Raw genomic sequence first — 9,155 nt, forward strand, 5'->3', positions numbered from 1 at the left:
GTCACAGCTTCACATAGTTGTCTTCCAGCGCCTGTAGCAGCTATGAATAATTAGTCTCTTTTCATAAATAAACTATTAAAGATGCTACGGGGAAACATTTGCTCTGAGGTCAGGAAATGAGGACAAGCAGGCGAGATACAGCAACAAATCATTGCACAATCTTTATTGAAGGCTCTGTCCTCTCACCCCTCTCACTCTCCTTGTTCCCCCTCCTGTATCCTCATAGTGGGGTCAGATGTCACGTTGAGGTTGCAACAAGTGAAAGCTCGTTCCCAGCGTCACATTTTGGACATTGAGATTTTAAGCCTCCACCTTCCTCTGCGTGTCGTCCTGATGAAGCATCTTTATATTCAGGCAGTAAATTTTGCTCAAGTAATTTCACTTCAAAGATACCGAGGCCGTGACCAATTTTCTTTGCTCGTCTCAGATTCCCTTCTTGACGATAGTAATTACATACAGATTTAATTAATGTGGGAACAGGAAGGGAGGAGCAGGAGGGGTCTTTGAACTGTACGTTCATAGTAGACGGAGGAAAAGATGGAAAAGGAAAAGAGAAGAAAGAGAGGGAGAGATTAGTGAGCCAAGGCAGAACGAGTTATTTTAGATCCCAAATGTGAGCCGGAGCTGGGACCAGTAATCTCTGGTGGATGCGTAACATGTCAGTCTCTCATCTGTCTCGTCAGTTTCTTGCTGTAAGTTTAATGTGTATGGTTTGCCTCTCCTTTGCTAGCCTTGCCGTTGCTCTTTCTCCGTGCCCCCTCTAGGATGGTAGCCATCCTCCCGCCTCCCTCTCCTCCTGCTCCTTCCTCCCTCGTTTCCTTTTCTCCTGGGCTGTGGAAGCATAAAGGGGTTGGAAAAGAAAAAACACAGACGGCACAAGACAACTCCTGAGCGCTGCGTCAGCACCAGGCGCCTCGGGAGGATAATAAAACGACGGGATAATTCTGTACTGACGGAGGGCTAATAAGCAATGTAGAGGGGAAGAAGAGAGAGCGGGCTGACAGGGGTGGTTGCAGGTGGTCTGCCTATCAGGTGAGGCCATACTGCAAAAATAACAAACCCCTGATTTGTGCAGTTAGAACTTATTACATTTTAGCAGACAAAAGCAGCAGGTATGAGACAATTAAAACCTCCCCCACCTATAGTCATCCACTTCATGGCTTTTATCGCCTGCTATCAGTCCCACATTACAAGCAGGCATTCTCCTGCTCCTTCAAGTGGCTAGTTACCATGTCATTAACAGAGTTAATGGGCGACGTCTGCTTAGTTTAAAACAGAAGCTCAAGTCCACATTAGCAGAGGTGGGGTGGAGGGGCAACCCCCTTGAATTTCAACCACACCACTTGATTTTGAAACCTCGGCTTTTACTTTTGCTTTTAGCTGTTTATTTTTACACATTGTTTACAGGCAACGATTACATCTCCCTAATCACTGATTAGAAGTAATGAAAACGACCTTTTGAGCCTGCTACGTGGTAGAGGATCACACCTACAGTGATACGTATGGGACTGATAACAGCTGATAAGAGAAATTCAAAAGGCAGATAGCAGCCAAATGAGTTGCAATACCTCAGTAACATCTTAATGAGAGTACGGATGGCCATCTAAGTACCGCACTACACCGCACAACAGAATAACAGGCATCTTTTTTGAACTTACATAATTTTTTACTTTATTTGCATTTATTATTAGCTAAATCCATTAAGAATTGCTTAGGCAATATATAAAGAAGTGAACATATTTGGATAACGGCATAGAGTGCTCAGCTACCAGCTAACATCAGCAAGCCTGGTGAGCAAGTTCTAAGTAGACTAAGGCCATGACCACACTAATACGTTACAGTTTGGAAACGCATCTTTTTCTCTCCGTTTTGGCCTCCCGTCCACACTGAGACGGCGTTTTTGGTCAAGGATAACGGAGCTTTTTGAAAACGCTCTCCAAAGTGGATGAACTTGAAAACGTGGTTTTCGAAAACGATGACGCATTTTAGTCATATGATGCAATCATGTGACCAATTCAACTAAGATGGTGGATGGCGTTATACAGCAGTTGTTTTGTTTGCTCTCAATTTTGACAGCCCTATTAAAGATTAATATCAGTCTGTACATGCTCCAGATAGCTTTTCTTCAAATTCTTCAATTCTCACTCGCTTTTGCAACTTTGTACTCTTGTGCTACTCGCAGCAACAACTCCACCTCATTGTCAGTCCATTTAAAAAAACTCGGTGCTTTTCCTCGACGTTTCAAAGAGCCAGAAAGTAAATAAACGGCAGACGGAGATGACGCAAGTCGAATCGTCTTACATTTCACGCTTGCACAATACAGGAACCTAAGTGTTTTCATTCGTTTCAGTGTGAATGAACAACTCTTCGGAAACGATTAAAAACGATAGTGTGGCGTTTTGAGCCAAATTTATCCGGATTAGTGTAGACGTAGCCTAACAAAGACGAAAAAAATATAAAATAGCGACTGAAGCATTGTACAGCACACAGCAATCATGTTATTTGTCACAAAATTCCATTTAAAATTCCACAAAAATATAAAGACCACAAATGTTGACAGGTCCCATTCATTGACTTGATCTGGAGGCCCAGCTCCAGACTACAGCTGCCTGTGCTTGTACACCTGGCAATCAAAGCAGCCACAGCCCTAACTTTAAACCTCAACAGTATCCAAGTGGAAGCTGGACATTTTAACACAGAAGTCAATGGGGCAGGTGGGCACTAGAAGCCCCAGTGTTTGGTGCTTCGTTTCAGTCACTCAATTAGTCTGAATTGTGGGTTAAAAGGTTTATGGTAGCGTTTATGGTAGCGTCCTTAAAGTTGCTTCGATGTGTAACTACATCTAAGAACAGTTAAACGCAAATGGAAACCGAATCTGTGACTCTGTTACTTGCAAGTTGTCACAGCTAAACTTAATCAATCAAAAGGAGATTTTAAAAAAAGTTCAGATTTTGTAAGATTTAGTCAGAACTCTGAGATAATGATGGTAATTTACGATACATTCTATCTAAAGCTTGGCAACAGAGATCAAAAATTGTCTAAATAATTAAAATGAAACAACATATTATTTCTTTCTTCTTTTTTGTATAAATCTGACACATGTGGCTGTATAAAATCAATATTATTTTACAGTTGGTTATGCGTGACTGGTGAAACTTTTCTTCCTCACCTCCAGGTCTGTTTCCTGTTCTCAGCTGAACAAATCGCCTCTTATGGGACATTGATAAAATTCCCACGTCTGTGCCATACACTATGTCCCATCTGTTAGCAGCACATTTGTTAGTAATGTAGCTGCAAGTAAAAGAGGACAACAATTATATCTGATGTGTAAAGCTCGCTGGAGATTAAGTCAAAGCTGGTCTGCTGTTAAAGATGTTACCCGAGTTTTAAAGAAGATTTCTCTGGATATGAGTTAAACATTTCCAGCCGTGCGCACACACACACTCACACACACATGGATCTGACGCCAACAGCAGTGTCTGCAAAGTTGAAAGGAGGCGAGCAAAGGAGAGGAGAGAAGGTAGAGATGATCGATAAAAGTAATTGTGTCCAATGATGGACATCACTGGCAGCATTACAATCAACAGTGATGTCATCAAGTGCCTCCTGCAAGAGTCGTCGAGCCGTCTACAGACAGAGACAACGGAGGAGGATGCTTATATAATAAAATGAAAGAACGGCTATGTGAGAGATTAATTCTGCAAGCGAACTTGATGACAAACTAAACAGAAAAAGTGCTTAAGTCATGAACAGCAGGGGAAACACTCAGCATGTGAAAGACACGCTGGTTTTTACCCCCTCTCCTTCTTCCGCTTCGTCTCTCCTGAGCCTGTAGATAAGAAAACTTGAGGCAGGAGGTTTTACATTCTCTGGCCAAGCCACAAAGTCAACAGCATCGACTACCCTGTCAAAAATCGATGGGCGCAAAAATCATTTTGGCATCTCTGCTTCTGCTCGGAGCCAAACTTACAGGGCCTCATTTGTATAAGGCATTCTCACCCTATATGTTGATGGAGATTAGCTGAACACACACACACGTACACTGGTGAAAAATGTGACCTGCTGATATTTCACAGCATTAAATCAGAGCTGCAGCTGAGATGTGTCACAGTAGTTACTGAGAAAACTAGCAGACCTGACCCGCGATAAAGGCAGGTGTATGGCTAAAGGTCATTACACACCGAGCATGCCGCAAAAACATGACACGAAATTCAAAATTATTTGGGTCTGAAGTTGTTGTGTAATGTATATACACACCGAACATACAGTACGCTGGTCCTGATGTTTCTAGAGAAGAAAAGCAAGAAACCGAAATTCTGGTTCATTTAAATGTCACAAGGAGGCAACAGCAGGGAGAATTTCATGGTTTGATCCAGGAGTTGAAGCTGTATCGCAGCTGCTTTTGTACATTTCAGGACTTCAGCATGGCAGTTTGAGCTCTTGTCGGCAGAGTTGGCACCACATCTAAGGAGGCAAAGAAATCATTTCATCCAAAGCAGTGGTCTGATTGGTTAAATCTGTTTATACAGGTCAGGAAAATCTAGCTTGTTTCTAAAAAACAAAACCTGAAGTATTTGCATAGATTTTACGTGTTTGTACAGCTTACGTAAAGCTCTTAAATGTGTAAGGTCTCCAGTATGTCAAACTGGCAGTTCCTTTGACTGAATTGCAGGAGGAGCCAGTTCACAATGAGAAAAACAGCACTACCAAAAAGCTAGCTATTCTATCAGTGTAGAAATTAGCATAGCGCAAGCTAGCAAGCTAGATAAAATTTTAGTCTTTTACATTTTGTTTCATAGAGGTACTGACCTCATACTAATGTCATATGGGCATATGGTTTTTAAACAGCATGCTATGAGAATATAGACCTGTCACAGCTGCTGTTTGTTGCTATTATATGTAGGTTGCTACAGTGTAGCTTATAGGGCACTGTGACAGCTTTTGTTGTAGACATGGGTATGCCAAAATAAAACTAGAATTTCCTAAAAAAAAAAAAAAAAGACAGCAAAAAGCTCCTGGTAGAAAGTTCCAATCGAACTTTATTTATAAAGCACTTTAAAGCAGCCAACACAGGACCAAAGTGCTGTACAGTAAATAAGTTAGGAACTACAGATAAAACAAAACAGCAAAAAATTGAAAACTTAACCCCAAGTATCCACACCATTTTTTTATTGGAGCTAGAGGTGGGCCAATTGATCTAACCAATCCTAGTCTAGAGGACGGCTATGCTAAAGAGTCGGCTAAGAAGAGATCCCAAATGAAACATGCTATACAGTTGCACATGGAGAATGCATTACCACATAAAAGATTAACTACACATACGTTTAGAAAGGCGACAGTGTGCATTTCTCTTCAATTTTACACCTACCTTCACATGCGCCACTCAATCATAGCAGAAAACTATCAGCTTAATGACGTGTGATTCACAATCAGCTATGACAGCGGCCATTATGAGGCCCGAAAGGAGCGGCTGAAACCGTACAGCACAAGGGCAAAAGGTTGGGGGAGGCATCCACGACGTGTGCGCGGCATGAAAACAAAGCAGAGCTCTCTCCCAATTGTCCTCCCTTTTCTTTTTCCCCCTGCAAACTCTTAATACACGTGATTCAATAATGGAGATTAATGCACGCTGGCACGGGGACAAGTTTCACAGAGACACGCACACAGGGCATGATGGTGAGAAAAAGGCAGACAGAGTTTGAATATAAATCATCAATGTGTGCATGTGTGAAGTGACGTCCACAGTGGAAGTGATTTAGTGACGTGTCACGTGGTTTCACACACAACTACAGGTGAGTAAGGACGCTTCGAGATCCAGCTCTTCTGTCAAAATCCCACGGGTGGATGATAGCGGGTTAAGGTGGGTTTTTGGTACATGAACACTTAAATATTCACACCTTTCGCATTTAGGCAGGTAACTCAGATGAGAGGATGGGTAAAGGCCCAATGGCACCAACTACAGTTACGACTGTGTGCATCAGGTGAACACATGTCCCCGTTCAGCCCCAGTTGCTCAGCTCAGTGGTAGTTACAGCCTGGCCTCATTCACAACTTCCAAACTGCAAACACACCGAAACAGGCTGCCTGAGGGCTGAGGTTACACTGGCCTATTTACGAGACAGAGACACCGGTGAGGACATGTTAAACCCCACGGTGAAGGATGTGGACGTGAATGTGAGGGGGGACCAGTGAACACAGTCACAATCAGGGAGTGTGCACACATACCCGCAGAATCATATGATTTTTTTTTTCTGTTATTGAATTCACATGTCTGCAACCAAAAAGACTGCATGGGATTTTTTGACTGATCCTTATAGATTTATAATCACTGAAACCTGGAAAAATATTTTTAAAATTCCATCAAGTCAGGTTTTCATGCTTTTAGTTTACTTAAGCATATAATTTCCCTTTTTAATCTGGTATCCTATACTAGAGTCAAAAAATCATATCCAGTAATGATTTCTTATATTAATGTAATATTTCTAAGAGAGAGAATCAAGAGAAATAAAGCGAAAGTGTGTTCGGAGGAGCATCAAAGAGAAGAAGAAAAGGTTTCACAGACAAAAAGTGTTCAATATATCGTGAAGGAATAGTTTTGTTTCTTTAATTATAAGAAAAATGATACATAGTTAATTATAACAAAATATAGATTTTTTTTCATCGCTGTTGTCCTTTTTTTATGTAAACTCCTTTTTAGCAAAAAACTGTACATGATGGAGGGAAATTGAATTCAGCACCCTAAAAAACATGACATTTAACAAAAATATCCCATGCAGGTTTTTTTGCAGACCTGTGTAATCGATCGCACTCACAAGGAGTGGGAAATTTTAACCTTCATTTCACTACCTGGGAACACATCCTCATTTAGATTTGACGGGTGAATGAGAATCGTGAACTGCTGCAGTTTGAGGAAGGCCTTCAAGAAATTCAGATAAATGACCTCCACGCTTATAAAAATAATACTAATGTAACCTCAAAGAATCACTCTTTTAGCCATCATTACACATGATGCAGAAATTCTGGCGTTTTGCATTATGATATTATAATCATGTCCCACAACAGTATATAGTATATGTGTTACTTCGGTAGCACATGTACTAAAATTGGAACAATACAGAGAAGATTAGCATGGCGCCTGCGCAAGGATGACACGCAAATTCGTGAAGCGTTCCTCATTTTTACTTACGGCCATATGACCCTTAGCACGCCCGCGCTCATCTGGGCAGCACGGTTGCACAGTGGTTAGCACTGTTGTCTCACAGCAAGAAGGTTCTGAGTTCAATTCCACCCTCAGCCTGTGATCTTTCTGTGTGGAGTTTGCATGTTCTCCCTGTGTTTGCGTGGGTTCTACCTGGATCCTCCAGCTTCCTCCCAAAGACATGCACTTATTGGGATTAGGTTAATTAGAAACTCTACATTGCCTGTGAATGTGAGTGCAAGTGGTTGTCTGTGTATATGTGTTAGCCCTGCAACAGAGTGGTGACCTGTCTAGGGTGTACCCTGCCTTATGCCCTAAGACTGCTGGGACAGGTCCCACAACCCTGAAAAGGATAAGCGAATGGATGGAGTCATAACAGGTTATTGGTATATTTTAAAATATATAGAGAGAATCATAGGATTAACCCTTCTCCTTTGGAAAAGACCCACTTGTAGGATCATCTTTGCTGGTACAGAACTCTCCCAAAGATTTCAGCTCATTATTCTTTGAGGCTCATTTTGCTCTTGCAGAGGATTTTGACCAGATTGCATAGTTAGTTGGAAACTCCAAAGGTTGCGATTATCAAACCTCTTGAATTAAAGCTGAAAGTCTGCACAGACTCACATCATGACTGTTTGGTTTAAAATCCACTGTGCTGGTGTAGAGGCAAAGTTATTTTTAAAAAGCATAACTACTTTATGTGTACTACTGTGGGGCTGACGGCAGATAAAGGGTCCATGGTGTTACCGGTCCCAGTGACTCATGAGGTCAGAGCGTGACAGAGTCGCATCTGTAAATCAAACAATCCAGCGATTTCCTCGCTTTATAATCTGCTTAAAAGACATTAACAGATTGCTGCTATCAGCATGAGGTCTCGGGTATTAATGGAACACGATATGATGTGTGTGTTTGTACCAAAAACATCTGTGCCATCATCACATAACTAATGACAGGCTATGGATAACATTCTCAAATGTCGCCCGGGGACAAAACCAAATTACTCATAATTATTTTTGTCAAATGACCCACCTGGGATCTGCACCCCAGTAAATAACCAACCACAGATGAAGAATTACACAAACCTCTGCTGAGAAAGTTCAAGAGAGATTACATGAAGAAACTTAAAGAAGCTAAAATAGTGCAAATGTGTTAACCGAGTGAGTATTTCACAATATAAATAATAGTCAGTGTGTTTGATTGCTCAACATTATGGAAAAGCAAGAAAGCAAAAGACAAAGTAAGTGAAAAAAAGAAAGGGAAAGCAACCGGGAAAGACAAGAAAGCAAAAGTAAGAGACCAGAGAAATATTCAAGCTAGAAAATAGAAAGAGAAAGCTCCACATTAAAAACAAGCTGACATTAACAGACATGAAGGTGAACTATTCATTCACTTTCATCAGCCTTGTGCTGTTCGGTGGTCTTTTGGTAAATGAAAGATTTAGATTAGCACTCGTTTTCTGAAATAAACCTAGAATAAACACAGTTCAAATTTCGTCTAGGTTAATACTGCCATAATAATAATGATGATGAAGGAGAGTAAAGCTTGTGTATGAAACTCCGAGCAGTAACTTTTTCTCTCCTCAAAGGGAGGCTGTATGTAATCTGCTCCATTTGTTTGGCTGCTAGCAGTGTTGTGTGCACAAGTTGAAGATATCACATTTTTTTAAAAAAATGTGGGGGGGTTTTATAATAAAGGGGTCCTAAAATATGTATTTATTTGTCTCACATCTCTTACATGTTGTCAAATGTCTTTTACCAATAGATCAGCAAGAATCTGTGTTGCTTAGGCTTCGAGGTTGACCTCTGACCTTTCCACATCTAGAAAACAGAACTAACTTTGTTGCTGTGACTTGGATAAAGAACTTGACTGAGATGTGGCTGCAAGGTTAGCACCAGTTTTGCTTTGACATACATCACGAGAGCGCACCGACGCTGACAGAATGCAACATCAGCTTCTT

The 9,155-nt window shown here is 41.1% G+C and overlaps 1 non-coding gene across 1 annotated transcript; it reads left to right on the forward strand.

The window, feature by feature from the left end:
* The first annotated feature begins 7,074 nt into the window (after positions 1-7,074).
* On the forward strand, positions 7,075-7,180 carry LOC112846585 (U6 spliceosomal RNA). Its single transcript, XR_003219594.1, has one exon. It is a non-coding gene; the product is annotated as a U6 spliceosomal RNA (small nuclear RNA).
* Positions 7,181-9,155: the final 1,975 nt, after the last annotated feature.

The sequence above is a fragment of the Oreochromis niloticus genome, linkage group LG3, assembly GCF_001858045.2.
Source record: "Oreochromis niloticus isolate F11D_XX linkage group LG3, O_niloticus_UMD_NMBU, whole genome shotgun sequence".
Taxonomy (NCBI): Eukaryota; Metazoa; Chordata; class Actinopteri; order Cichliformes; family Cichlidae; genus Oreochromis; species Oreochromis niloticus.